The 25,737-nt window shown below is 32.4% G+C and overlaps 1 protein-coding gene and 1 long non-coding RNA gene across 10 annotated transcripts in view; one reads left to right on the top strand and one right to left on the bottom strand.

The window, feature by feature from the left end:
• The window catches only part of LOC129144276 (protein eyes shut homolog), a 378,386-nt gene that overhangs the window by 103,103 nt on the left and 249,546 nt on the right, over nucleotides 1–25,737 (top strand). The gene's annotated exons all lie outside the window — the stretch shown is intronic.
• The window catches only part of LOC129144277 (uncharacterized), a 39,186-nt gene that overhangs the window by 1,065 nt on the left and 12,384 nt on the right, over nucleotides 1–25,737 (bottom strand). Inside the window, exons 1-2 of one of the 3 annotated variants that reach the window (XR_008548550.1) lie at nucleotides 16,895–16,983; nucleotides 794–907 (exon numbers count right to left, since the gene is read on the bottom strand). This is a non-coding gene — a long non-coding RNA (uncharacterized LOC129144277). Of the gene's footprint in view, nucleotides 1–610; nucleotides 908–16,894; nucleotides 16,984–25,737 lie in introns of those variants that run through there. The other 2 variants (XR_008548551.1, XR_008548552.1) reach the window with 2 other exon arrangements.

Genomic DNA, 25,737 nt, shown 5'->3' on the forward strand with positions numbered 1-25,737 from the left:
CAAAAATCTTATCATCCCTCTAAATAGTTAGAATAAGATATTAACAATGCTTTTTCATCCATATCAATTTTAAATGCTTTGTTATCCAAATCAATTTTTCTAATGGTAATGAATATTTCTAGTTTTATAAATAAAAAGTAAGAAAATGATGTACCATTCCTTATTTTTTTATGGAAAGCCTACTGACATATTTGGCATTAATAAGGAGAATTATCAAACACCTTTACTTAAAAAAAAAAATTCTTCCTGCATTTAACCTAGAATATGCTGTGGAGAACTGGTCTGTGAGAGAAGCCTCACTGTACATGAAAACCTGTAATTCATAGTGCCTGCTCCTGTCTTTCATTTCAGGATTCATATTGGTCACATTTTTGTTATCTGCACATATGGTGCATTTACATAAAAATCACATCTTTCCCAATATTCAGTAATGTAGGCCTTTGTTTTTATTTGGTTCTAGCTGCATATATATCTATCTGTTTGAAGTTTATGTGAAGATTCCAAAATGAATTCACATATATCACATAACCAAAATATAAATTATTAGTTATCTATTGCTGCATAAAAATTTATCCCCAAATGAAGTGCCTTAAGAAAAAACTTATCTCACAGTTGTGAATGTAGTTCAGTTGTGTTCCTCTGGCTCAAGGTCTCTAAGGACACCGAAGTGAATCAGCTTATCCAAGATGTTATTTAGCCACAGTCATCTTAGAGCTGAATTGGAAGATAATCCACCCCAAAACTTGTCAAAGGGACTGACAGTAGGCCTCAAAAGACGCTCTTTCACACTCACTCATGTAGCTATAGGCAGGCCTCAGAATTTTACTGGCTGTTGATGAGAGATATCAATTCGTCTTCAGATGGACCTCTCTCCTCATAGGGGTGCTCGCAATAGGCTGTTTTTCCACTGAGGTAGGGGGTTGGAGAGAGAAATAGCAACACTCAGAGCTCAAGGCTGAAGATACTTTCTTTTTATAACTTAATCTCAAAAGTAATATCCCATTATTTCTGATATTTTCCATTCATTAAAAACAAGTCTTTAAATCCAACCCAGACTCAACAGTAGGAATACCAAGACTCAGAGATCATTGGCGGTCACCTTAGAAGCTGCCTACCACACCCATATTCTGTATTTGGTGAAAAGACAGTGATGTCGCAATTCTAGACTGTTTTCTCTCTTACATTTCCCAAAGAGATAAACCTTTATTTAACTAAACTGATTTTTTTTTGAGATAAAAGAGCTGTTTTATTGACGCTTTATGTGCTAGGTATTTTACATGCATTAACTCCTTAGATTCCAAACGGTCCTGTGAAGTACCATTATCTGAATTTACAGATAAGGAAAGTGAAGCTTGTGGAGGTCATTGGCTCAAGGTTATGTGGATGATGGATTCTTTTTTTTTTTTAATTATACTTTAAGTTCTAGGGTACATGTGCACAACGTACAGGTTTGTTACATATGTATACATGTGCCATGTTGGTGTGCCGCACCCATTAACTCATCATTTACATTAGGTATATCTCCTAATGCTATCCCTCCCCCCTCCACCTACCACACAACAGGTCCCAGTGTGTGATGTTCCCCTTCCTGTGTCCATGTGTTCTCATTGTTCAATTCCCACCTATGAGTGAGAACATGTGGTGTTTGGTTTTTTGTTCTTGTGATAGTTTGCTGAGAATGATGGTTTCCAGCTTCATCCATGTCCCTACAAAGGACATGAACTCATCATTTTTTGTGGCTGCATAATATTCCATGGTGTATATGTGCCACATTTTCTTAATCCAGTCTATCAAACTATACTACAAGGCTACACTAACCAAAACAGCAGGGTACTGGTACCAAAACAGAGATACAGACCAATGGAACAGAACAGAGCCCTCAGAAATAATACTGCACATCTACAACCATCTGATCTTTGACAAACCTGACCAAAACAAGAAATGGGGAAAGGATTCCCTATTTAATAAATGGTGCTGGGAAAACTGGCTAGCCATATGTAGAAAGCTGAAACTGGATCCCTTCCTTACACCTTATACAAAAATTAATTCAAGATGGATTAAAGACTTAAATGTTAGACCTAAAACCATAAAAACCCTAGAAGAAAACCTAGGCAATACCATTCAGGACATAGGCATGGGCAAGGACTTCATGTCTAAAACACCAAAAGCAATGGCAACAAAAGCCAAAGTTGACAAATGGGATCTAATTAAACCAAAGAGCTTCTGCACAGCAAAAGAAACTACCATCAGAATGAACAGGCAACCTACAGAATGGGAGAAAATTTTTGCAATCTACTCATCTGATAAACTGATATTTTTTAAGAACGTCAGGCTAACAGATATTAAGTAAGACAGACAAAAATATATATAAAAAAAGGAAAATGTCTCTACTGCAAAGTAATGTAACTAAGTTTGAATCATAGATATACAAATTCAATTTAATTCAATTCAATAAATAATAGTTTACTACTGTTTTAGAAAACTATTATTAAATCCTGTACAGGATACAAAATGAAAAAGAAAAACGCCATGGTTTTAACTATGGGTTTTTGTTCAGGCTCATCTGCTTATTGGTTGGGTGACTGAGACAAGTTGCTTACAGCAGTAAGTGTTCTCATCTCACAGGGATATTGTGAGGTTAAAATGAAATAAAGCATATACAACCGTGTAACTATGTAAAGTTCTTAGCATTATGCCTAGTGCATGGTAATCACACAGTAAATAATAATAATCATGATCATAATGATAACAGTGAAGTAAGCAATAACCTAACACTTGCCAGAGCTGTTCTAATTGCTATATAACTATCAACTCATTATTTTGTTATTATTAGTCAAGAACCATGCTGCTCTGGGGTTGTATCATGTCTATGCTACCTAACAGCTGACTGATTTTTAGTCAAGTTATTTGACCTTCTCTATGCTCCAAGTTCCTTGTTTGTGAAATGAAGATAGCGATAGTGCTGTAGACTCAGTATTGGAAAAGTTTTTTGGAACAATACCTGGTACATTCTATGTGTTAATTAATTTTTAATGCAAAATATTATTGCATTATAATTATAAAGTAAAATAATTATAATACCTGACAGAAACACTTCCTAAAGAGAAGGACAAAATATAATTAGAGTACTAATGACCTCTTTGTAATGTATATGGGGAGAATAAAAAAATAATATCGTGGGAAATACATGAAATTTGTTACGGGAGAGTATGTAGAAAAATTGAATTTTAAGAATAGACTTTATTTGTTTAGGTTTCTTACCTCTTAAGAGTAGTTTTCAATAGTGTATGCATATGAGAAACACCTTGAAACTTTTCAAACTCTAAACATTCTGGCCCCATCCAATTACAACTTAAGTGTTCTGAGGTGGGCTGTCAGCTTTCATGTATTTACTGTTTCAAGGTGATTCTAATATGTAGTAGTATTAAAAGCCCATGCCCTAAGGCATTGATTTTCAACTCTTAGCTTGCACCAGTTTCACCCGAAGTATCAGAAGAAAAACAGACAACTAATAAAATATTATAGAGAAGCAAAAAGTCTCAATTTGATCTTCTAATATGAATAATATTTTGTTTCTGAAGAATATGGTTTTTTCCATTTATGTTTAACAAATGTCCTATACTACTCAACTATGTAAAGATAGCTGAATAGAAGTTTGTTTTGAAAGACAGTTTTGGAAAGACAGATGACATTTATGTCTAGAAATGTTACATAAGAATTTCTTAATAAGGTGCACCTTTAATGGTTACGCATCAGAGGCCAAAAACAAAGGATTTACTGGACTGTACATTGAAATAATATATGCTCTTCCCTAGCCCAACTAGGGGTAATGCTGAATTATTAGTGATTTATTTACATATTATCTTCAACATTGACTCCTATTGCTGGAGTTACTGGAAACAGGAGGCGGAATTAAAGATGGTTCTCATGCTGTTGTCCATAATGTTGTGCTATGTGGTAGAGAAGGATGCTACGTGCAGGAATCACAAAAGAATAAAGCCAATGTTAAGTTTCATTCATTTTAATTATAAACATGTTGTACTGCTCAGTGACATTAGGAAAGGGATTTTAATAAAACCAACCATTCTTCTTAGTTTTATTTCTCCTGCTCCCACAGATAAATTTTAAGGATATGTGTAGTTTAATTTTAAACTGTGTTTAATGCAATGAAGTAGTGGTGCATCATGGCAGGGCCTCAAGCATTTGAGTTAAGCTTCTTTTTTAGAACTGGATACCTAGTTATGACTATAGTTTCCTCATGTCTAAATGAGAATAGTGGCGTTTACCCCTCTGGGTGGTTGTGAGGGTTACATAAGATAGCATATGTCAATCACTTATCCTATACCTGCTCATGATAAATGTTAGCTGTGAGTTTTGTTATTGTCTTCATCCTGTATTTCAGTTATTTATTTATTTCAAGTAAATAAAATGCAATAAAACAGGAAACTTTGAAATATAGTAATAAAATATCTGTTTCATAAAAGTTACCAGATGTTAAATATTAAAACTTGAATTCAATGCATAATTTGTAAATATCTAACATATATAAAATTCAGTTATATACTATATTATAATTTGGCAACTTCTAACTTAACTAAATCCAAAATTAATCAAATTAAGTTGCCTTTTACTCTGAATGCCGTTAGAATAATTGATAAAGCCTTTTTTTGAAGTTATGAAAATGTTCATTTTTTATTAAACTTTAATTATGAAAAGTGAAAGCTATAGAATAGAAATGTGTTTTGAAAAAATGATCAAAATTAGCAAATATTAAGATGAACATACAAATTGGTACAATGATGCTAAGTATGATTAGCCTAGAAATACCATTTTCAAAATAGTTGATTATAAGGTACTGCAGTTATCCATCACATGCTTTTGTGTATCTGTTATGTTCTCATCATAGCACTGTGCTTGCCTGTGACAAGATATGTCAGAGATAATGACACATGGTGCTTGTCTTTAGGTAGCATATGGCTTAATGGTGGATACAGAAATGCCTTATTAAATATAAAAAATAATTTAATTTTCAATTTTGTTAAGAATAAAAAGAGTTAAGAATGCAAATTATGAGAGAGTATATAAGTCCAGGACCCAGAGGTTTTCCAATGCAAAGGCATGTCAAGTGATAGCTAAAGAATCAGTAGTACATAACCAGGCAAAAATCAGGGGAAAGATTATTCCAGACAGAGAGAATGGTGACATGCATATAATGTGTGGGTGAATATAACAAAAGAGGTTAAATTAGTAAATTCAGAAGAAATTTTTGCATTATTTGGAGCTTCAAAAAGTGAGTCAGAGATTTAGTCTAAAAAGGCAAGAAAATAAACCAAGAACTAGAAAGAGAAAGAGAAAAGATAATATCTAGAACTATGAAATGGGTTGTTTTCTTTTAAATGTATTGTGTTTACTGCAATTCCAAGGACCTTCTCAATATGTTCGTTACATTATGGAAAGGCATTATGAGAAACACACACAGGCACACATATATATACACACACACACACACACACACACACAGAGATTAAGTATATAGTAAGTAGCTACTTGGGAGGCTGAGGGGGGAGGATTGATTGAGATGGAGTCAGGGCTGCAATAAGCTGTGATGGCACCACTGTATTCCAGCCTGGGTGACAGAGTGAGACCCTGTCTCAAAACAAGCAAACAAACAAACCACTGTAAAATACCATCTCACCTCACCTTCAATGGCTATTATCAAAAGACAAAAAATAACAAATGTTGGAGAGGCCATGTGGCGAGAAAGGGGAACCTTCACACACTGTTGGTGGGAATGTAAATTAGTGCAGCCATTTTGCAAAAAAGTATGGAGATCCCTCAAATAATTAAAAATTGAACTTTAGTATGATATAGCAATCCCAGCACTGGGTATATATTCACAGGAAATGAAATAAATATGATGAAGAAATATCTGAACTCTTATGTTTATTGTAGCACTATTCACAATAGCCAAGTTATGGAATCTAAGTGTCCATCAACTGAAGAATGGATTAAAAAAATGTGGTATATTTACCCAATGTAATATTATTCAGCCATAAAAAAAAAATTAAAATTCTGTTTTTTGAGGCAACACGAAATTGCCTGGAGGACAATATGTTAAGTGAAACAAGCCAGGCATAGAAAGACAAATGCCACGTGATCTCATAAACGGAATCTTCAAAAGTTGATCTTCTAGAAGTAAAGAGTAGAATAGTTGCTAGCAGAGGCCTAGAGGGATTTGGGAGTGGGGGAATAAGAAGTTGTCCAGTGGGTACAAAGTTACAGTGAGATAGCAAGAATAATATTTAGTGTTCTGTTGTACAGTCAAGTGACTATAGTTAACAATAATATATTGTATATTTTTAAATAGGTAGAAAAGAGAATTTGGAATGTTCTCACCTCAAAGAAATGATAAATATTTGAGGTTATAGATATGCTAGTTACCCTAATCATTACATATTTTATACATGTATTGAAACATCACACTGTATCCCATAAATATGTATAAATATTACGTGTCAGTTAAAAATTTAAAAAGAAAAAGTTTTGTGTTGATATGTTTATGTGTATTGTAGGCAGCAGGATATTCTGCTTCAGGTTGATGGAGGCTCTACCATCTGTTGCACATTGCTTCATTGGTTACTGTGGTAGTGGAAGAAAGAACTAGAAGGTTCCATGCTACCCCTTCCTTGCTTTTGCCTATAATTGACACTCATCTTGCTACATCTTCAGAATCATTTTACAATTACACTTAATATTAAAGTGGAATTGTGGGAAAACACAAAGAATTTTATTAAGCACTAAGGTCTCTAGTATTGTGCTGTAATCCTTTCTTTCTTTCTTATATGCTTTAAAAATGTCCAACGTGTTCATTTTGCCAATGGTTTTGCTTTCAGCATATGACTTTTTAAATTATAAAGATATATTTAACAATTGTAGACATTATAAAGACATATTTAACAATTATAGAAATAATTGATTTCAGAAGTAACAGATTAATAAACATTAAGCCGAAGTTAAAACGTAGGCCATTATCACCCCCCAAAACCTTTAACATTTATTTCTAATACATTAGAAAATAGAAATGTCAGGAAAATGGTAAAATGCTACATTCAGAGAAAGTGTTTTTTCTCAGTTGAATTATTAGAAATATTAATATGTACTTTTAAGATTTAATTTAATTTTTTAAGTATACAATCTAGTTTGGTTTTCTAGGCATTCTAGAATGTAGCCAATTTCTAAAAAAAATAATAATCTGGGCCTTCAATACAGCGATAAGTCCAATTGAAGTTTATATATTGGCTGTTTGAAAAAATTTGCTACATAAGAGTACAAGCAGAATTCAAGACAAGAATCAACCATTTCTATCTAGAGAGGTAGTGACTGTGTGTACAAGTGTATGTACTTAAGTGGGTGTGAGGGTAATCATTAAAAGGAGAAAGTATTTAAAATAGATATTGAAATAGAAGTAAAATTTCAACTGGAGGTAAAGAAAAAAAAGATAATTGCAGACTGACGAAACAGGCTGAAGAAGAGCACTGAGTAAGGATCGTCAAGGAGTCAAATGAGAGGAATTCAAAGCAGTGCACTCTGGCCAGAATGCAACATGCAGAGTGCCTGGTGCTTTAAAGGGTTGGTTGGAAGTAGAGTACAACATGCACACAATGCTCTGCTTAGGATCTTGGGATCAGAGAAAAATAGTTTCCATTCAGGGATAGTGACTGTAAGCAAATCCTGGTAGGAAGTCACAGGGCATGAGGAACACACCATTATTCCTTTTGGAAGTTAAGAGGTTACTAGAAATTTGAGTGGTGTGATACAGGAGAAAATAAACTTATCAGGAGGGGAAGAAATGGAAGTAGAAACTTTTAAAGAATGATGACTATTATATAATAGCCTCATTTGGTTTAAAAAGTTAATTTAGGGGTTTCAAAAATATAAAAGTCATTGATTTGCCTCTAAGATCATATACGTTTATTTCACTTTTTAAAAAGAAAGCCTGATGTATATATCCTATTAATATATCAAAACTATCCAAATTATATATGATCCCTCTTGAATATATATATTGGCATGCCATCTGCAGAATGTTAGTTTAGGGGTTATAGAGTCCTGCAAGAGACACATAGTTATGATGAATACTGTTTCATTTATTTTTATACAAATGTGTCAATGTAGCTCTCTGAAAGGCTTCCCAGAGGAGCCCATCCCTTTGCCAAAAATATAGGAATGATCTTTCTTTGAGAAAGTCTCATTATTTTCCTGTGAGCATGTATTTTTAAGTAAAATTCTGTGTCTAATAATATTATATTTCGAATACAGAGGCACGATATGGACAGGGGGAAGGTTTAGAAATAGCTTAAAAGAGATCAGGGAAGGAAACAGACAGGCAAGTGTGACTGATGCCAATTTGCTGAGACCTCAGAGGCATAAAACTGCTTCTGCCATCTCCACAGTCTTAAGAGGCTCAGCAGATACTCCCCCCGCCACATGACAGGCCCACATCTGGAGATACCTCTAAGGATAAAGTGACATCTCTTTCTTTATGTTAGCCTGTTAGATTTTATATTAATAGTATTTGGCACAATAAGAATATGATTTGTGGGAGAAAAAAATCAGTAAAAATGTTAAATGAGGTGGATAGAGGTTTATGACACAGAGGAAAAGAAACACAATACAAAAATATGTGGCAAGAGAATTTATTCAGTGATGGTATGTGATACACAGCAGGAAATTTCATTATCTAATTTCATACTCTCAATTCCCTTTTGGATCAAGGATTTTAGAATTTAATCACTGTCACAAAATTATTCTTCTAAACATCTTTCTAATAGTAAATCTTAACACTATTTCCTCAATCTTCTCTAAGGGGAAAAGTAAACAACCAGCTGGGCACCACCCTCTGAATGATTTATTGTTCAAACTTAAGATAATTATTATTACTCTGCCATCTTTAATTTTGATAATAAAAGCTCAGTAATTTCAAATCTTGGAACTTCATCCACATCTTTTAATTTATGAAACTACAACTATAATAAGTTGGTTATATCTCACACAAATTTATACTTACAGTGAACTTCTAAAAATATTATTGCATATGAAAGTGTAATATAATATGCTGTTTTATTTTTGAATGAAGGTTTACAGTTCATCTTTTTATGTTTTCTTTTTAACTCTTAACTCCAAATACTGTTGTCCCAATAGAAAGGGATTTATGTTGGCCTTTCGTGTAAGTCCATTCTCACACTGCCAATGAAGACATACCTGAGACTGAGTATTTATAAAGGGAAGCAGTTTAATTGACTGACAGATCTGCAGGGCTGAAGAGGCCTCAGGAAATTTGCAGTCATGGAAGAAGGGGAAGCAATCACCTCTTTCTTCACATGGCAGCAGGAAGGAGAGAGTTAAGGGAAGGGGGAAGCCCCTTATAAAAACCATCAGATCTCATGAGAACTTTCTCACTATCATGAGAATAGAATTGGGGACATGGCCCCCATGATTCAATTACCTCCCATGGGGTCCCTCTCACGATACCTGGGGATTATGGGAACTACAATTTAAGATGAGATTTGGGTGGGGACACAACTGAACCATATCACCTTTTAACACCATCACATTAAAAACTTTGTTAGTTCTCTTCGGCTATCTCCAGCAAGTAGTAAGTTGAGCCAAAGGATTGTAAAACCAATGATGATAATAGTGTTATACATGGCAGCAAGGATTGTACTATAATCTAAACAGCTGGCTGTTTAGTTTCATGATTAGTGTTATCAAATGTTGCTTAGAGAAACATCTTCTCAATGGTAGCCTAAAATATGGAACATTTAATGCATATACTTCAAGATATTTTATATTTGAACACTCAGATTTTAATAATCTTTGTCTTCTAAGCTTTGGAAATAAAATAAAAGCATGTATTTAGAGTTAAGTGATCCATAACTTGAATTTTAAAAGATGTTTGACATCTAAGAAAAAAAATCGTACTGAAATTACTAAGGCATTTTAGTTGAAAAGAAAAAAATACGTCTAGTTAAAGATAAACTGTCTATCATAGAAATTTTAGTGGCTCTAGATTTAGACTTGCTTGTAATAGAATTGGACAGGGAATGTACACACTACTACTCAATATGTCAATGGGTTTATTTTTTACTTTACAAAATTTCTTTATTCCCTCTAATAACAAATATTTTCCTATCAAAATTATATTTCCTTAACTTTTTAAGTGCAATTCTTATTCTGTGGTGGGAATGAACACACTTCTTTATGCGTTTCATTCTTCAGTTGTTTCAACCTAATTTTAAGTATAAAAAGTATGTTGCTACTCAAATGTTCCACAGTTCTGACAATCAGTTTTGTCTCTAATGGTGAACTTGACAAGAAACAAATGCAGGTATGTTCTACATTTAAAAGTGCTGTCCTAATTCCACAATGGCTACATTCCTTAAGATAGGATACCCTTAATCTCCAGCATCTCAATAGTTGCCCCTTTTGGTTATAAAATTATTCATAGAATTTAATTACCTAAACTTCAATTTTAGTTTTTAATTCTTGTTTTAAATTACTTGACCAAGAGATCAGTGTAACAGCAGTGCATATTACCATATTAATTTGAAATTATCTACCTTTGTTGTTGTTGTTCTATAAATCCCTCTGTTCAGTTAAAAGCCTCTTCTGAAATTCTCTATGTGTATAGTTACAAGAGAAACTACTTTGATTAAAGTAAAATGAAGAAATTACATCCAACAAAATACCCTCTCTCCCAACCTCTCCTAATGCAGACATTCCTGAAACCATAAAGAAACTCTAGAATTCCCCAAAATGGAGCCTGAAACCACCAAATAATTGAGTGGCCACATAACATGGAATGTTAAATAAAATATTGATTTTCCTCCTTCTATGAATAGCTAGGTGCACAAGTAATTGCTCTTTTTGCCTTTAAAAGTAATGGTAAAAGCCACAATTACTTTTGCAACAACCTAATAATAAAATATTTTAGTAACAGGCAAATTCATATTGAGTAGTTACTAAACATTTTAGTATTTTTTTCTATAAGTGAAGCTTTTATTTTAGCTCTTACAACAATAACTGTAAGACTCTCATATAGTTTACTTTTATTAAAATCTTCTATTAATCTTTTCTAGGTAAAACTCCTTCATCATTGAAATACAACATACAGTCACATAAATGTAGTCTCATATGCCAGACAACCTTAATATTTGGAAAAGATGTTTAAAATTGTCTTCTCATTATGACAAAGAATGTTATAATATTTCTGCTTCAAAGAGTACACTAAAAACTTATTGAAATAATATACTGAATTGTATTATTTATTTAACATTTTTATATCACTTCAAATTCTTTATGTGAATAATAATTCAGTTTATTTTAAAAATATTTTAATGTACATTTTTGATTATGTTAGTTTTAAAATTATCAATATGTGTTTATACCATCTAGATTCATGAATTGAGGATTATTGAAGCAAGTCTTAAATTCCTTCAGTCAGTCACCCATGAAAATGAGCCAGTCTGTTTATTTCTTTTGTTCATTCATTTAAATAAATAATTGTTCTTTGTCAGAGATGAATACATTAGCAATAATCATTCAAAAGAGCTATAACTTTGGTAAATACAGAAAATGATGACATGAAATGGCTTATGTGACTGTTCATACATTTATTTTTTACTGTGTTCCATTTCATGTATTTATATTGGCATTCTTGAATTATCAAATTAATGCTTTATTGTAAATATTTTCTAATAAATTAGAAAGTATTTTCCTGGTGGTCTTAGTACTATTTAAAATTTAGAACTTTAGTAAAGCAAATAGCAATGGACCACACTTTTATCTTGTAAAATATCCTGCAGAAGCATGAACAGAAACATAAGATACAAATACAGTTTGAACAAAATTGTACTTTTATTGAAATTATAAAATCACAAAGTTTGGGGACAGAGAGATGAAAAATGTTATATATATAATATATATAATATTCCTATAGTGCTAACTTCTTAATATGTTTATAAGTAAATTGTATTTGCGTGTATACAATCATGTGTAAAAGACTTATATATTATTCATGCTTTAGAAGTGATTTAAATGGATTATAAAGATAGGTATATCATCCATAATATTCATATTATAATTATATAGCAATGTAAGATATTATTGTAAGACTGGATAAATAAATGCCATAAACTTTGGATGGGGACCTCCACATTGAAAAGTGAAAGATTAGCCTTAACATAGTATTTTCAAAGAAAAATGATTCGTTTGAAGGTATTTTATAGAACATTCTGGATAATACAGTTTGAACTAAAAGTTACTAATTCTTCAAATTTTTGTTTGAAAAAAACCTAATTGGTAAAAAGGCATCTCAGCCCCTCACTCTACCTCATGTTCCCCAATTAACTCTAAAAAACTCATCCTGAAATCCCAGATATAGAAACCATAAATACCGCCTGTTCTAGGGTCTCCTAATGTTGACATTACTCTTTTGGATTGGATAATTTTCTGTTGTGTGGAGTTCTCCTGTTCCATTTTACCTAGTAGATGCCAGTATTGCCAGCCCTAACCCCCTTCCCACTGTTGTGATATAAACAATGTCTTCAACCGTTGCCAAATGTCCCGTGGGGATGCAAAATCATCCAGCAAAGAACTGTTGATCTAATACAACCTACCTATTTTCCAGGTAATAAGACTATGATGCAAAAATACTCCATGAGTTATTAAATTCATGTAGCTAACTAGAGACATAGTATCAAAGAGAGATGGCTGGGGTTCTTTTTCAGTTGTGTTTTTCTCTATTTGTCATAGCTGGCTGAAATATATTTCCTATTCACCCTTAGAATTCATCCAGTCAATAAAAGTTTCTGCTTTAACTTTCTGTAGTCTGAAAATTTTTTTTTTATTTTAAGTAATATGTTCATAAGGTATGTTAGGTAATATGTTAATATGAACATATTAACTTTCTGTCAATATCCCTATTTTGTGTAAAACATAAAACCAAATATAATATTGTCCACTCATGTAAACTGTGAATATAAATGCACTTGTATTTTAAAAACAAATAACTTGATTATTTAAAGAAAATAATAGGAAGGTCCAATTGCATCAATTGCTTTCTTAAACAGAGAGCCACTTTAGACCATTATAGGAGCAGGTTCATTTATGAATGTATTAGTTGCTGATTTGTTAGCAGTTGAAGCTTTCCATTTTCCACTTTAAAAAGTGAAGATATTAATGAAAATGGGAACTCAAACTTTTTTTTCCTCCTGTCAGTGACCAGATGGAGTTCAAAGCTATCCAAATGAAATGAGAGTCATAGAATTAAAATATTATTTGTAGTGGAATACCGGCTTGGACTTGCCATTTTGTTTTACTTTTGGCATCCTTAAGGTGTATAAAGCACTACAAGAAAACTTCTACCACTTATATAAAGTAATTCATACTTAAGGAAAAGCGTAGTAATTGCCTTACTGAAAATGTGACATAAATATACCATTAAACTATCCTCTGCATTTTTATATTTAATATTCTTTATAAAATTCTTCTTACGGCAAATTAGTTTAAGAGAAAACAATATTAAAATAAGTATACTTGAGCCCCCATTTAAAATCTGGAGTATTATAACCTAGATTTTATTCCATAGCAGAAGGGAATTAAAAAGATTTTACAGCAGTATTATCTAACAATTAGAACAGTAACTTTGAGTTATAGACATGGAATTCAAATTTCTTTTTTTGTCACTTATGTAACTTAAATTAAATTTAAAAATAACTTTGCATTATAGCGATCAATATTACAATCCGCTTGCCATTACTGTGATGAAATGAAGTAGTAGTATACTACTATCAGTATATTAGTAACATGAGTGTTAGCTACTATTGTTATAAAGTCATTCCTAGAGTTTGCAAGTAAGATACTAGGCATAAACATTTTAGTATGGTTACATCTTTCAAAAAACAAAACAAAAAAAGTCCATAAAATAGTGATAATTATAACATTTCTTAGGTGTATTTCTTTGTCACTTATTACACATGAAATCTGTCTTGTTTGTACAGGAGTATTCCAAACTACTTGGTTATGGTATTCTAAATTTGTGAAATCCCTCTGTTGGGATAGGCTAAATGAATTTATTTATTTCTGTAGAATCATGATGGTGTGTGGATAGTGATGGGGGAGTGTATGGGTTTGTTGAAAGTAAAGAAAGATCATTTTATTCTGTTTTCCAATGATAGCAAAATATCATGTAATTCCCTCAGTCAAAAGTACAGATGAGTTTCATCCATTTCTTTGGTTCAGAATGACATGCAGAAATGAATACAGTTGACATGAGAGCTAGCCTTTGTTCTTTGAAAACTAATCTACCTAAGCTTCTATAAACAGGACTAAGGGGAAATTTATAAATTCGTTAGACAATCTTAAAACTGAATTTCTATTTATTAAGTTTCCTGGTCCTGACTGTGGGTGATGTCTTAATACATAACTCCAGAAATTCATGAAGTAATATAAAGTATTCCCTATAAATGAAATAACTTCACGCCTGCTTTTCCAACAAAACACTGGTAAAAGATCAAATGTTCTCAGAAAGCTTTTATTTATTTATTTATTTGTTGAGATGGAGTCTCACTCTGTCAACCAGGCTGGAGTGCAGTGGTGCCATCTCAGTTCATTGCAACCTCCGCCTCCCGGGTTCAAGCGATTCTCCTGCCTCAGCCTCCCGAGTAGCTGGGATTACAGGTGTGCACCACCATACTTGGCTAATCTATCTATCTATCTATCTATCTATCTATCTATCTATCTATCTATCTATCTATCTATATTTTTTTTTTTTAGTAGAAACAGGTTTTCACCATGCTATCCAGGCTGGTCTCAAACTCCTCACCTCATGATCTGCTGGCCTCAGCCTCCCAAAGTGCTGGGATGACAGGTGTGAGCCACCATGCCCAGCCAAGCTTTTAGATTTTAAAATCATTTTGAAAAAAATCACCAATAGGATTGGATGTATACATAATAGAGATATAATGGATTTATCTTGCTACTAATTTTTTTATTTTTACAGACATTTATTTGTCATTTTTATAAATGATTTTCATTATTTACTAATGGGACTAATAAAAGCATGATGTATATACACATTTTTGGTTAGGTGAATATAGGTACTTATTTAAGTATTACAATAATTTTGGTTAATAAGAGCATCACTAAGGAACTAAGATCATAGAGTTTACATAAAGCAATTAACAGTAACATTAAACATTAGAAGGGATTGTTGTAAAGCAACATTTTTGTTTCCCTCATTGACTGGCACACCAAGTATTGAACATTGGCAATTATTGTGTTTCCCTGGCAAAAATTTTACTTTGACCATTCCTGAGGCCTACTAAGAATAATTCTGGCCATTATAGATGAAAGATATATATTTATTAATGGTTTCCGATTGTATAGAAATAGAACAAATATAGCATTAATTTTTGTTAAGTGGCTTTTAAAATGTTTGCTGTACAATAAGTCAGTTTTTCTTTCATGTCTTTCCTCCATATCACTTTATAAATCATATATTCATAAAATTCTTGAACCAGTCCTAGTCTACATGAGCCACTTTTTTCCCCTCTATATTTAATAAAGGATGGGGTGGGTGAAGACAACGAGTACATGAAATATTACTGATTAGACCCACAGCAAAGTTGCAAAGAAGTCCCACATCAATTTACAGTTTCTTTGATTAAGCCATTAATAACATGTATTAATTTCTAATTATGTTAATAGATAATTCCTTAAGAGATCCATTATGAGAAATTCACTTTTTTAAAAGTTGAAACAAAGTGCCAAAATTACTCATTGCAACTGAATAGATTAAAATATGTCAAATTATATTTAACCACAAAATTCATTAGATGACATTTTAATGCTTACAATTTGAAATACTGGAATATTAATATATTATCTATATTTCAGGCTTACCTTGAGATAAAAAATGGCCTTTAATATCTCTGTCTGGGGGAGACATGACACTTGAAGTTTTAGGATGAAGTATTTAACATTATAAATTTCTGGTTAGAACATTGGCTATATTAAATTGAAATAGTAGCTTTATATAGAACAATGGAATCAAGGTTAAAATTGTATCCAATTATGCATTATGCCATTTTGAATGGACTCTGTCTCATTTCATTTTAATTTTTGTACAGATCTATGACATTCAAATAACAGCACAGAGTAAAGCATTAATCATTAATAATTGCTTCAAAGAATGCAATGTGTAGAGTACTTACAAATGCTATTTTTTCTATGACTGATTAGTTATATTTTAAGCATTCTACAAAATTAGGTTTTCAATTAAAAGAGAATTTCTTACATTTATTATCCTAAATCTTCTTAGTCTCTTAATTACTTTTGTAATTTGTTGTCTACAAATCTTCCTAATTTCAGGCTAGTAGTTACTAGACCCAATGAGTTCTGTTTGGATTCTAAATCTTGAATAAGCACAGCCATATTTTTAGTAACTTTATTGATCGTATCCTTAATATTTATAGTTGTTTTCTCTCTGAGTTGAATTAACTTTTATTTCAAAGCAATCTTTTCTCCAAATAGAACATTTGCAATTTTACTAAATACACTCCACTTTTGCTGAATTAATCTTGGAATATACTTGTTGATTTTGAATAATATTTTAATGGGCTGTTCCTTCCTGAGGATACAGATATTTTTCTGTGACATTTTTCAAAACCTAACAAAGTACTGATGCATGTGTCTTAGGTCTGTAAAACAAAATTATTGAATTAATTATATTCTGATATATTATTTAGTAAAATGCCATGGTAATGGAGATACTTAATATTTACATGACCATGTAGATACAATAACCCTATTATTTAAATTTTATGTAACTTACCTTTCTGAGTAAATTTCACATTCACATTTAAAAGATGGAAATTACAAAAGAGTAGAGTGAGAAACGTCTCCTTCTCTTTTTTGTCTCCCGACAATGCAAATTATCTCCCTGGAGACAAGATTCTACAGACTGAATTTTGCCCTCTCAAAATTCATATGTTGCAACATTTACCCTTAGTGTGACTATATTTGGAGATAGGGCTTTTAGGAGGTAATTAACGTTATGTGAGATTATAACTGTGGGTTTCTAACTCGATAGAACGGGTGACCTTATAAAAAGAAAGAGACAGATTTCTGTCTCTCTGCCTCCATAGCACATACATAGGTAAGGCCGCGTGAGGACTCATGGAGAAGGTGGTCATCTGCAAGGAAGAAAGAGAGGCCTCACCAGAACCTCACCGTGCTGGCACCCTGATCTCAAAGTTTCAGCTTCCAGAACTGTGAGAAAATATATTTCTGTTGTTTAAACCACCCAGTCTATGATATTTTCTTTTGGAAGCCGAGCTGGCTAATACACAAAGACCTTTGCCGTCTCTGATATATATTCCCAGAAATATATTGTAAATATATGTATTTTCTGTACAAATATCAGCATACTGTTTATATTCCCCCTTTTCTTCACTAAAATTATACTTTGGAAATCCTTGTATTTCAATGTCTATAAAGCTGCCTCATATTTCAAGTTTCTAAATCTAATATATGTTGTATCTTCTTGATTCTTGTAACTGGCTTATGTTTTTTAAGTACTTGCTATTTTCAAGTATGCTTAAGTTCCCTAAGAAAGGAACAAAAAAACACATGTATACAGGCAAACGAATAATCGTCAAAAGTTTCTCATTAGTCAAAGTTGAGTTGGCCATTAGGTCACTGCCATATTTGAAGAAAACTTAATCCAGTCAGAGCAAAAGTAACTGGACGAAATGTGTTTTCTTTTGTGTGCTGGATTTATTCTTACACGGCTTTGGAAAATAATTTAAACTAGAAGCATACATAAACAAAGTTTTAATTATCTAATTAAATACTGTGTGACCATAAGAGAATGGGGTATGTTGTAATCTTTGTGCTTCTTTAATGCCTCAGTCAATATGCAAGAACATTTTATAAAAGGATTAATAAATTAGTTATAGTCCTCAATTTATTATGAGGTTATTTTCTTGCAAGATTAAATTAAATGTGTGAAAGATGAGTCCAATTTCTTTTCTGTTTTTGTAAATTTAATTTTTAGTTAAGTAAAAATTATGTATATATTCGTGGTATACAACATGTATTGGTATGTGTATAAATTGTGAAATAACTGAACCAAGCTATTTTACCTATGCATTACCTCACACACTTATCATTTTTTTAATACTGAGAACACTTCAAAATCTATTGCTTTGCAATTTTTAAGTATACAATATATTGTTATTTACTGTGGTCACCATGATGTATAATAGATCTATTATATTTGTTTCTCTAACTGAAATTTTGTGTCCTTTGACCAACATCCTCCCAAGAATTCCACCCCAAAGCCTCTTGCAACAACAATTTTACTCTGTTTCTATGAATTTGACTTTTTTAGTTTTCTACGAATTTGACTTTTTTAGTTTTCACATGTAAGTAGGATCATGCAGTATTTGTCTTTCTGTGCCTGGCTTATTTCATTTAACATAATGTACTCTAGGTTCATCTATGTTGTCACAAATGATAGGACTTCCTTCTTTTTAAAGGCTAAGTAGTATTCTATTGTGTGTATATATATATATATATAATATATATTTTCATTATCTGTTCATCTGTAGATCTACACTCCTGTTTAATCCATACCTTGGCTATTGTGCATAGTGCTGCAAAAAGTGTAGTGTAGACATATCTCTTTGACATACTGATTTCATATTCTTTGGATATATCCCTATTGGTGAGATTGCTGGATCATTTAGTGCTCCTATTTTCAATTTTTTGAGAAACCTCCACACTGTTTTTCATAAGGTCTTTACTAATTTATATTCCAACAAGTGTACAGTTGTTCCCTTTTCTCAACATCCTCTCCAGCAGTTATCTTTCCTCTTATTATAATAACTATTCTAACAGGCATGAGGTGAGATCTCATTGTGGATTGATTTACATTTCTCTGATGATTAGTAATTTGAGCATTTTTTTCACATACCAACTAGCCATTTGTATGTCTCCTTTTGAGAAATATTTATTCAGGTATTTTGTCTGTTTTTTTTTTTTAAAAAAAACAGGCTTTTATTATTATTAATATTATTGAGTTAAGTTCTTTATATAGTTTGGATATAAAGTCCTTATCAGGTGTATGGTTTACTAATATATTCTACAATTTGGTAGACTGCCTCTTCACTGTGTTGTTTGTTTCCTTTGCAGTGCAGAAACTTTTTAGTTTAATGTAATCAACTTTGTCTATTTTTGATTTGTTGTCTGTGTCTTTGGGGTTATATCCAAAAACATTATTACCCTGACTAATGTCATGGAGCTTTTCCTCTATGTTTTTTCCTAGTAGTTGTATAGTTTCATGTCTTATGTTAAAGGCTTTGATTTATTTTGAGTTGATTTTAGATGGAGATGAGAGTCTAACTTCATCCTTTTGCATAGGGATATCCAGTTTTCTCAGTGCCATTTTTTAAAGACTGTCATTTCCTCATTCTGTGTTCTTGGAAATTTTGTCAAAAATAAATTTACCATAAATGTATGGATTTTATTTTTGGAGTTTCTATTCTGTTCCATTGGACTACAGGTTTTTGTTTGTTTGCTTGTTTTGCCAGTACCATGCTGTTTTGATTACTATAGCTTTGTAATAGATTTAGAAATCAGGTAGTGTGATATATCTGGCTTTGTTCTTTTTACTCAAGATTGCTTTGGCTATTAGGTTTTCTTGTGTGTGTTTTCATTTAAATTTTAAAATTATTTTGTCTATTTTTGTGAAAAATGTCATTGAAATTCTGAATTGCATAAAATTCATAGATTGCTTTGGGTCGTATGGACATCTTAACAATATTAATTATTCTAACCCATGAAGAGGAGATATGTTTTATTTATTTATGTTTTTTCTTTAATATCTTTCATCAGTGTTTAGAGTTTTCAGTATACAAAGTCTTTCATTTCTTTGTTTAAATTTATTCCTAAGTATTTGTTTTATAGCTGTGGTGAATAATCTTGTTTTTTGACTTTTTAAAAATAGTTTGTTGTTAGTGTATAGAAACACTAATCAATTTTATATGTTGATTTTGTATCCTGAAACTTTACTGAATTTATTAGTTCTAACAGTTTTTGGATGGAGTTTTTAGGGTTTTCTATATATAAGATTATGTAATCTGAAAACCAAAATGATTTCACTTCTTGTTTTCTAAAGAGGATGCATTTTATTTCTTTCTCTTGACTAATTTCTCTGGCTAGGACATCCAGCTCTATTTTTGAATAAAATGGGGAGAGTGGGCATACTTGTCTTATTCCTCATCTTACAGGAAAATCTTCCAACTTTTTACCATTTAGTATAATGTTAGCTATGGGCTTTTCATACATGGCGTTTGTGTGTTGAGGTACATTCTTTCCATATTTAATTTATTGAGAGTTTTTATAATAGAAGAATGTTGATTTTTTTCAAACTTATTTGATGCATGCATTGAGATAATCATATCGCTTTTGTCCCTCATTTTGTTAATGTAGTGAATCACATTTACTGGTTTGCATATATTAAATTATCCTTGCATCCAAGGATAAATCCTCCACTTGATCATAGTAAGTGATCCTTTTAGTGTGCTGTTGAAATCTTTTTGCTATTATTTTGTGGAGGAATTTGCACCTATGTTCATTAAGATTATTGACCTGTAATTTTCTTTTGTTGTAGTGTGCTGTCTGAATTTGGTATTTGGGTAATGCTGACTTCATAAAATCCATTTGAAAGTATTATATCCTCTTTAATTTTTGGAGGAGTCTGAGAAGAATTGGTGTTAATTGTTTGCTAGAATTCAGCACTGAAACCATCAAGTCTTGGACTTTTCTTTGATGGAAGAATACTCATTACTGATTTAATCTCTTTACTTGTTATTGTTTTGATCAAACTTTCTTTTTCTTCACAAAATAGTCTTGGTATTTTGTATGTGTCTAGGAATTTATCCATTTTATCTAGGTTATCCAATTTATTGGTGTATAATTGTTTAAAGTGGTCTCAAGATCCTTTATATTTCTGTGTTATCAATTGTAATATCTCCTCTTTAATTTCTGGTTTCATGTATTTGAGTCTTTCTTTTTTTTCCCTGTTGGTCTACCTAAAAGTTAGTCAATTTTGTTTAGTTTAAAAGAACACAAATTTTAATTTGGTTGATTTCTTTTCTGTTGCTTTTCACATGTCTATATTATTTATTTCTACCGTAGTCTTTATTATATCATTCATGCTACAAACTTTGGGTTTATATTGTTCTTTTTCTAGTTCCTTGATATGTCTGTCACATTAAGTTGTTTATTTGGGATCTTTTCCTTTTTCTTGGTAGACATTTATTACTAAACTTCCTTCTTAGAAATACTTTTGCTAAATGTTTTAATTTTGAATATGTTGTGTTTCCATTTCTGTTTCTCTGAAGATATTTTTAAACTTTTTTCTTTTAATTAATTAATTAATATTTATTTATTTATTTATTTATTTATTTTGAGAGGAAGTCCCACTCTGTCACCCAGGCTGGAGTGCAGTGGCATGATCTCAGCTCACTGCACCTTCCACCTCCCAGATTCAAGTGATTCACCTGCTTCAGCCTTCGGAGTAGCTGGGGTTACAAGTGTGCAATACACACTTGCAATACAAAAAAATTTTGTATTTTTAGTAGAGATGAGGTTCCACTATGTTGACCAGGCTGGTCTCGAACTCCTGACCTCAAGTGATCCATGCGTCTTGGCCTTCAAAGTGCTAGGATTATAGGCGTGAGCCACCATGTCCAGCCATAATTTATTCTTGACCTGTTTGTTGCTTAGGACCATGCTGTTTAATTTTCAAATACTTCTATTCTTTTTTGAAATTTCTCTTACCATGTATTTTTAGTTTCATAACACTATGGTCAAAAAATATATTTAATATGATTTCAATCTTCTTAAATTTGTTAAGACTTCTTTTGTGGACTAAAGTATAATCTATGCTGGAGAATGTTCCATGTGCACTTGAGAGAAATTTGTTTTCTGTAGCTGTGGGTTAGAATGTTCTGTATATGTCTGTTAGGCCATTTGGTCTAAAGCATATAGTTCAAGTCCGATGTTTCCTTACTGATTTTCTGTCTGGATGATCTGCCCATTTTTGAAAGTGGAGTATTGAAGACTCCTACTACTGTTGTATTACAGTCTATTTCTCTCTTCAGACATATTACTATTACTTAGCTTCTCCAATGTTGGTTATATATGTTTACAATCATTACATCTTGATTAATTAATACATTTATCATTATATATTGCCCTTCTTTGTCTTGTTTTAGAGTTTTTTACTTAAAGTTTATTTTACCTGATACACGCATAGCTAGCTACTCCTGTTCTCTTTTGGTATCCACTTGCATAGAATATCTTTTCCATTCTTTCACTCTCAGTGTACATATGTTCTTATGTGTTATGCTTTTTTTCTCTTGCTACTTGCAGGACCATCTCTTTGTCTTTGATTTTGGACAGTTTGATTATATCGTGTCTTTGTGTAGTCTTGTTTGGACCGAATTTGATTGGAGACCTTTGACTTTCCTGTACCTAGATATTTGTTGTACCTAGTGGGTTGCTCTTGGCACTCGGAATGGTTTAGGGTCCCACTAGAGGTGCCAGTGGCACCGATGTCTGGGTGGCACACATGGAACAGTCACAAAGCTGAGGACTAAAGAATGAGAATGTGTGGAGAAACTACAGTTTTGGGAACTGGGGCAGTAATAGCACTAATGCCTAGGGCACAGGGACTCCCACTGCCATGTTGGTTACTGTCTGTGAGGCATGGATGATTGTGAACTAGCCAGAGTGCCAAGAATGACAGAATAGGCATGCACAGTGTTAGAGCAGCCCCAGGACTAGGATACTGCTTAACTCTCTAGGCAGCTGAGCTAGTGCCTGGGTCATAGAGGCTTACACTGCCACATTAGTAACAGTATGCAAGGTGATCATGAAACAGTATATTCATGAAATAGTTGAGAAGATGAGAATGGGAATGCAGGTGTGTGCAGGTTTAGAGCAGCTTCAGAAACAGGTATTCATCACAGCTGGGCTGATGTTCAAAGCATGGGCATATACTGCAAGAATTTGGCCCTGGAGCCTATGTGTGCAAACTAACATCTTATAGCTGTGGTTCCAGTATCTGAAAGGTAGGCTGTACCAGTACAGCCACAGAGCCTGGAGCTGAAACATGGGCACTTACAGGGAGGCTGGGCTTCAGGGTCAGGTTTTGCACAGAATACCTGCGTGAACGTATGCATGTATCTATGGCAGTTCTTTTCCTGAAGAAGCTTCTTTCCTGAGGTGACTGAACAGCAGCCAATTCTTGTATGGGAGAAGAGTAAACAGTGGCGTCTCCCTCTCTGGGTTCCTCAGCCAGGATAGCTATTGATTCCTTCAGTGGCAAAAGATCCTGGTCTCCTTTGCAGAGCAGACTTGTGGAGACCACAGTGGTTCCGACCATGTAGCTGATATCAGTAGCTTTTACATTTCTTCTTTGCTTGTACTGACATCTTGGGTATTCTGATCTCATCAGTGATCCTTTCTATATACATGTTTTCCATTTTTGCTTCAACATGTTGTGGCAGATTCATTAATGAGCTCTTGAGCCCTCTCTGGCCTATTTTTGATTTTGAATAGCTGTCTATAGTTTTTCTGAGGGGGAGATGAGAGCTGCTATGCCCACTCCGCAATCTTTGTGACATCACTCCCAAGGTGAATTTCCTGATTCTCATTGCCTATATTAACATAACCATAAAGGCTAAATTATAGATGTTTCAGAAGCACACACATTAGATCTTTAAGAGCTTCCATGGAATTATCTCCTCAGCCCATTGAAGTAAATCATCAATTGTCTTGATAACATCTATCAAAAAGCAGGTATAAGCTGCCTGGAGAAAAATGTAGTTTTATTTAATGGAAAGCATGCAAATAGATTTTTAAAATGCTTAATCATGGTTTTTTTGCAATTTTTAAAATAGATGTTCCTGTATAAAACATAAAACTAATGGGGGAGTACATATATAAATATATTAATGTTTTGCTTAGCAAAAGGTACACATTCTGAGAAATGCATTGTTGGACAATTTTGCTATTGTATGAACATCCAAGAGTATACTTACACAGCCCGAGATGGTACTGACTACTACATACCTAGACTACACAGTATAGCCTGTTGCTCTGATCACCATCTTATATACGGTTCATTATTGACTGAAATACTGTTATGTGGCACATGACTGTATATTTTAATTTCATTTCCCCTGCATATGATAAAACTAGTAGAAAGAAATATAATTTATCCTTCCCCACATCGATTTTTCATGTATGACAAAAATTTCTTCTAATTTGTGGCTTATCATTTAATTTTCTTTACTTATGATTTGTGTTTTCTGAGACTTAACAACATTGTTTATTATTATTTTTGGCTTCTGTGCCTTTTTAAAGAACTGTTTCTCTATCTAGAACCAAGACATATATTTTAAAAGTTTTTAACATTATGTTTCACATGTATGTATTTAATTTACAAGAAATTGATTTTTGAATATGAAAGACTGCTATATAATTTTATATCTCTGTAAGGATATACAGTTATTCCAGCATGATTTATTGAAGAGTCTATAATTCTCCAGCTTGTCTACACTGTCATATTTATTCAATAATTAAATGCCATATTCTGTTTCATGAGTTGATTTAAAAGGAATTAATGGAGAAAATTGTGGTATCTTACAAGCATAGCTTTTCATGTTTTGATATTCGCCAGAGAAGATTTTCCTTTCTCATTTTAGGTAATGTTCCTTAAAAAAAAATTATTTAATGTTTGTAACTTTGGGCTTTTGCCTTTCCATATGCATCTCATTACATCTTTTCAAGTTTTACAAATGATCTGCTGAAAATTTGATTGAGATTTCTTAAAATCTATTGATAAATTTAGGCATAATTGACATCTTGAATGTATTAAACCCTATATCCATAAACATATATTTTCATTGATTTGGATCTTCTTTACTGTTTTTCGAAGGTTTTTTAAAAAATGTTTTTTATAAAAGCTTTCTATATAGACTGGACTTGGGCATTATACATTTTTATCAAAAGCATTTGAAAAATTTCATTATCAAACTATTGTTGTTTAGAAATGCAACTGATCCTAGTACATGGAATTTATATTATAGTGGATCAGAATACGTTACCCGGGACTATGGCTATAGGAGACCAGATTATGTCATCCCAAAATAAAAAATACACTTTTTTTGGCCTATAAGATTATTTTGAGAAACAGCAGATATAATAGAAACTCTAAAACCAGAGTAGAAATTACACTTTTATAAGGGAAAAGTACATTTATAAAGGAAATTTCTATTTGTAAAAGTCTATCCTTCTTTGTACCAGAAAGAGTATATGACTCTAAATCACAAGGTAATTTTATCTATGGAGAAGGCACTGACATAAATCTGCCTATCAACTTTTATTCTTGTTCACCTTGGTTTTCATGGTCACCTTGCCATAACTTACCTCTCAGATATCCTTCTTTTTATATATATATATATATTTTTTTTAGCTGAAGATGGTATTTAAGTTTAAATGCTGAGCTACCCCTTTGAGAGTTGATTGCCCTGTCTTTTCTCCCATGTATGTATGAGATATACACGTTTGTTTTTCTCTTGTTAATCTGTCTTTTTTTAC

Source organism: Pan troglodytes, chromosome 5 (genome assembly GCF_028858775.2).
Source record: "Pan troglodytes isolate AG18354 chromosome 5, NHGRI_mPanTro3-v2.0_pri, whole genome shotgun sequence".
NCBI lineage: Eukaryota > Metazoa > Chordata > Mammalia > Primates > Hominidae > Pan > Pan troglodytes.